Raw genomic sequence first — 6,243 nt, 5'->3', positions numbered from 1 at the left:
TTTTAGTAGAGACGGGGTTTCACCATGTTGACCAGGATGGTCTCGATCTCTTGACCTTGTGATCCACCCACCTCGGCCTCCCAAAGTGCTGGGATTACAGGCTTGAGCCACCGCGCCCGGCTGTAACAATTTCTTTATAAAGGAAAAAAATCCCTTTAAAAACAAGGCCAGGTACAGTGGCTCACACCTGTAATCCCAACACTTTGAGAGGCCAAAGTGGAAGGATTGCTTGAGCCCAGGAGTTCAAGACCATCCTGAGCAACATAGTGAGACCTCATCTCTACTAAAAAGTAAAAAAGAAAGAAAGAAAGAAAGGAGGGAGGGTGGGAGGGGGGAGGGGAGGGGAGAGGTGGCATGTGCCTGTAGTCACAGCTACTTGGGAGGCTGATGTGAGAGGATTGATTGAATCCAGAAGTTCAAGGTTGCAGTGAGCTGTGATCACACCACTACACTCCAGGCTGGGCAACACAGCAAGACCCTGTCTCAAAAATAAGTAAAATAGCTGATTACATTCAATGTTACCAGTGTATGTGAAAAAACTTTAAGAATTTTCTTTATGAAAAAAAGACGGTTGAATAATATACCAAAAGAAACTAGATAAACTGTCAAAAGGAGAAATAAAGACCCTTTCTCACAGAGACAGGGAAAGGTGACAGTAAGGATCCTAAAAGAATACTACTAGTAACTAGTATTTATTGAGTATTTACTTTGTGCCAGTCATTATTCTAAGTGTTTTGCATATATTAGCTAGTTTATTATTCAAAACATTCTTGTTGAGGAAACTAAACCTCAGAGAGATTAAAAAAAAAACTCCCCAGGGTTACATGGTGTGTAAGTGGCCAAGCTGGGACAGGGATACTGTCCTGTCTCCTAACTACTAAGATTTAACTACTGGAGGTTATAATTTTGGAGATAAGGAATTAAAACTAGATGCAAAGAGTGAGATGGAAGGAGGAATGAGCTGAAGCCAAAACAACAAGATTGTACAAGCATTAACCAGGTAAAGAGAATGAAGTGTATGCCCGGCGGGGTTTTCAGCATATGTAGAGGCCCTGAGGCTGCAGGTTGCATGGCCTGAAAGTTGGCATTGTGGCTAGAGTGCAGAGAACAATGCTGGAATGAAGTCAGGCAGGCCAGCTCATGCAGGACCATGTTAAACAAACCAGTAGATCCATTTTAGAAATGTTTACCAGGCCGGGTGCGGTGGCTCACGCCTGTAATCCCAACACTTTGGGATGCCGACACAAGTAGATCACAAGTTCAGGAGTTCAAGACCAGCCTGGCCAAGATGGTGAAACCCCGTCTCTACTAAAAATACAAAAATTAGTCCAGCGTCATGGCGGGTACCTGTAATCCTGGCTACTGGAGAGGCTAAGGCCAGAGAATTGCTTGACTTGGGCGGCGGAGGTGACAGTGAGTTGGGATTGCATCACTGCACTCCAGCCTGAGAGACAGAGCAAGACTCCGTTTCACAAAAAAAAAAAAAAAAAAAGAAATGTGTACCAATTTATATTTACTTCTTCATAGGGAAATAGAGTTATGAAAGCAGCAAATGGGAATTCTTGCTTTGTTTCTCCCCCAAAAAGTAATTTATCCCTTTGGATTTGTTTAGATTTCAAAATCCTTTCCTTGAAAATCTAATGTCAGCTCAAGTATCTGACTCCATTACAACTCTAAAGGTTAGTTAGTGAAATGGAACAGAAGAGAAGAAAAAGTCTGAGAAAGAAACAGAAAAGTGCTATGTGATTAGTTAAACCTTAGACATGCCCTCCGTCAGTCACAACTGCTCCAGCTATTTTAGAAATTAAAATGTATAAAGTTGTTTAGATGGGCCATGCTGTGGTTGGATTGTAAAACTTAAGTATATTTTATGCCATTCCATAGTCTTATTGACTTTACATAGTACTTTTAAAATGTTGTAAATAAAAGCTCCAAAGCCATTTGACCTTGAAAAGATTTCATTACTCCCTATGCAAACAAGATAAGTCTCTTTACACCTGATAGTTTCGGATGCCAATTCTTTAATTCTCATGAAAATGATCATTGTTAGAATGAATACTGATATGGCTGGGCCCTTTCATCTTCGGTTTATTTTGCAGAGTGTAGTTATCTTACAACCATTGGGCCACTCAGGAAGGATTCTTCTTGACTAGAGTTTTGTTATACAGAAACTCCTAATCCTCTAATCTTACACTGATACAAGTGCTTTGCATAAAGTGGGTGTAGTGCCCAAAAGAATTTATTTATAGCCTGCGAGATAGGCTTTGTATTGATTTTTTTCAAAGACCTTCTTCCACATTGTTAAATAATTTGGGCAGCCAGCAGCGGACCCTGTAGCGTGCTTCAGCGTGCGTGCCATAACGTCTCCCTGGATGGGGAGTTGGCTGCAGAAACCTCTGCAGGCCGACCTTCAAAGAAACACTTTTCATGTTGCTTATATGAGCCAGGAGAGAGAATTTGTTTTCCTGATGTGCCTACCTACATTTCTTTCTTCTCTTGTCTTTTTCTGAGATGGAGTCTTGGTCTGTCACCCAGGCTGGAGTGCAGTGTCGTGACCTTGGCTCACTGCAACCGCTGCCTCCCAGGTTCAAGCAATTCTCCTGCCTCGGCCTCCCAAGTAGCTGGGATTACAGGCACCCACCACCACACCCGGCTACTTTTTGTATTTTTGGTAGAGACTGGGTTTCACCATGTTGACCAGGCTGGTGTTGAACTCCTGACCTCAGGTGATCCACCCACCTCAGCCTCCCAAAGTGCTGGGATTGCAGCCCTAAATTCCTTTTTTAAAAACAAAACTATAATGTGTGTTAAATCATAGTCATAATGGCAAATTCTTAAAGTGTCATTATAAACATCACCAAGATGTAATCAGATGTTTTGTTTACCTCTAAGGTTTTTTTTTCCTTTATAAAAAAATTTAAAACTCGTTATGGAAAACTTGGAAGAAAGGTGAAAGAAAGGGGACACCATCACCCATTGTCATGCTGCCTCACACTTCAGTGTTTCTGAGCAGCTTTCTTTCAGATCCCAGGCTGCATAGCCTGGTCACCTTGTCAGCTGCTCCAGGCATGCAGCATTCAGAAACATCCTCATGGCTTATTATAATTCAAGATCGACAGTCTCCTATGGTGTTATGCACGCACTTAATGGCTCCAAACCTCCCTACATATTATAATCATGTATGAAGTATTTTAAAAATAAATAGATCCTTGGCTTTGCCTCTGACCTACTGAATCAGAATCTCTGGATTTAGGGCCCATCCATCTTTATGGAAAAAAAAGAAAACTCCCAGTCTTCTGATTTACAGTGAATTTGGGAATCACTGCCTTCCACAGCAGATTGAGTTTTTGAGAGAGAGGGTAATAATCCACAGCCCTCTGGATAGTCTAAGGCAGCTTGGGTGATGGGCAAACTTCCCCTGGAATATAAAAAAAGCCTAGTTGATACCAGGCATATCCCTTTGGGACTCATCCTGCCACATTCATAAGACAGGAATCTCCAGTCTCTTTTTAGGAGGCTCCAGAAATGCATGCCCCTGGATTACTGTTTGCTTTCTGAGTTGGCATTCCTTGGCTTTATAACATTTGCCAAGTTTGACTCAAAGTGGTCTTAATTATTATCCTGTATTTTTCAGATGTGTCTCATCTCATTAAGATGATGGAGCTCTGTGAGTCCACCTGAAGCTGAGATAATGCTCATGTGACAGGAAGTTAGAGGCACCTTGTCGTTCCAAGGACTAAAGGGACCTCATTCTCATATAATAGTAAATTGATCCTACTCTGGAACCTTCATTCTCAGATACAGAGCTTTAACTTTTATAATATGGTCCTCTGATCCCTAACTTTTTTGCCTTTCGTTGCTCTGGCCTTAATGCATCCATCCACCCAACCTAACAGTTGCATTCCTTGTTAGGTCTTTGATTACTGTTTCATTTTTAGATGATCCCTCACCTTTGTCTCCTAAACTCATTCAGCTTATACATCTGTGGCACTGAAAAGTCTTTTTCCTCCAGATGTTACCCTGCCTAACTGCTTTGACCTAATAACAGAATGAGAAATAACAGCTACCATTTTGAGAGCCATCTGTATTCATAATCCTATGCTGGATATTTTAGAAATATTACCTCTGGTTCTAAGAGCAACTCTGGAGGATAGATGATTCCTAATGTGATTTTACAAAAAAGGAAACCTAGGCAGAAAAAGGTTAAATCATCTTTCCCAAGGTTCTCCAGCTAGACTTGAGATTCAAATACAGGGTTATGTGACTTTATTTGTAAATGTGGTACCCTTTGAATTCTCTTCTGGGATCACTTTCCATACTCACAGTCAGATATACACCACCAGTGTTTTTGACTTACACACAACCAATGTTTTTGGTATTTGGTGCTAAGTAAATTGTTTTTTTCCTGAAAACAACCAAAATGCAGGAGATGTTCTACAGTGTCCCAGTTTTGCCAGTTTTAACAAGAACTCTGATGCTTAGAGCAGTGCATCGACCTTGGATGCACACTGAAATCACCCGAGAAGGAAGTTTTTGAAACTGCTGCTGCCTAAGCACGCTTCCAGAAACCGATTTAGTTGTTCTTGGATGATACACTCTGAGCACTGAGGGTTTAAAAATCCCTCTAGGTGATTGGAGTGTGTGGCGAAATTTGATAACCACTGACCGAGAGAAACGTTTCCGGACTAGGGATAAGCCAGAGTCACCTGGCATGCTAGATGTGACTCTTAGTTGAAAACCGTTAGTTTTAGATAGAGGGCACAAGGCAATAATTTTACTTTCTCTGTTAATCTATCAGATTCCTCTCTGCACTCTATCTTCTTGGCAAAGGACCTGTACTTTTACTCTTTCAGGCCACGTTTTGCTCTTTAGTAGGGCCCTCATTAGCTCACCTTGAACTAGAAAAGACTAGATGTTGTTGAGACTTTAGGTCAGCTTGCCAAAGACAAGCCAAATCTCTGGACTTATTAAAAGTTCGAAAATCTGAACCCTGAAGTTCTCTTGATTTCTGAAACCTGTTTAGTCCGGAAAAATTTAGAGGAAAAAAGCAATCAGTTTAGGGAAAAGTTGAAAAGGCGCATGTCATTATCTTCTTAGCCAGAATGCACATTCCATACCATCTCTACCCTAATTTTCTAGGAAACCATATTTTCATTTCACAACTTAGGAATGCCTATGATGCCTGAGTGTCTTTGAAAAAAATGTTTCTGGTTCTTCCTTAGGATTCAGGTTTCCCTGAATGAAAACAGCCCTGGCTTTGAGTTTGATAGAGGTTTGCAACTTTTCAGTTTGTAAGTTTTTGTTAAGACCCTGTTAAGTTTTTTGATTATTACTTCAGAGGTGATCAAGAAACTTCTTGAAAGAGCAAATTCTACCTAATGACATGAGACCTCCATGAAGAAATTTATTAGATACACCCCGATTCTCCACTGCCCTCACACACAACACCGAGTTGCTAATGCCCACGTTCAGCACCAGAGGACATCGATGCATCATGTGACGCTGCCTCAGTAAAGCCGTCAGCATAACTTTACCAAACAAGTTACATAACAACAGTGAAGCCACTGGTACAGGATAATATTCAGAATGTGACATTTTAAAATTGCATTAAGTAAAATATACTTGTTATGTTGTTGAACAAAGAAAAAGGAAAGAATTAAAGCAACCCAAGGGCCTAGAAGCGAGTAGATTATCTCTGATATCTGTGAGTAATGCTACTTCAGCTGCCACTGACAGATTGTAGGACAGCCCAGGAATCCATTCCTAGGGTTGTTCTGAGCTCTTTGGGAAATGGTCCTAACAGGATTTTTGCAGTGAACCTGGTTCAATACAGATTGCCTCAAGATGTTCACTGAAAATGTAGGCTTGCCCTGGACCCCAGAAAACATTCGGAGAATCGGGTTGTTACACACATGGTTTCATCTTAAGTATGAAAGGAATAGGTTTGGGGAAGTAAATCACTGAGTTGAAGCTTCAGAGATGTCCTTCCACATGAATCAGGGATCATTCAGGATCCAGGAACCTGTTTGTTTGCCTTAAGATCTCCTGAATTGAAGCAAAGAGAGGGGAGAGGTAGGCCCGTAGGTGAATGACTTGGTGCCCAGTAGAAGTCCAGTTTCCTGAACCAGAGATTGGTCAGCAATCACAAGCTGGCTTAAAATATTTCTGGAGGTGTCTGCTGACGTCTGTAGGGTGAATTGTTTTCAAGAATTTGCATCCAGATACTTCAAAGAGAAACAAAAT

The 6,243-nt window shown here is 41.2% G+C and overlaps 1 protein-coding gene across 20 annotated transcripts in view; it reads left to right on the top strand.

Annotated features, from left to right (window-relative positions):
• DTNB (dystrobrevin beta) overlaps positions 1–6,243 on the top strand; it is a 310,883-nt gene that overhangs the window by 244,372 nt on the left and 60,268 nt on the right. The window lies entirely within an intron of this gene.

The sequence above is a fragment of the Cebus imitator genome, unplaced genomic scaffold (assembly GCF_001604975.1).
Source record: "Cebus imitator isolate Cc_AM_T3 unplaced genomic scaffold, Cebus_imitator-1.0 Scaffold1, whole genome shotgun sequence".
NCBI lineage: Eukaryota > Metazoa > Chordata > Mammalia > Primates > Cebidae > Cebus > Cebus imitator.
This window is presented reverse-complemented; position numbering and strand designations above follow the sequence as displayed.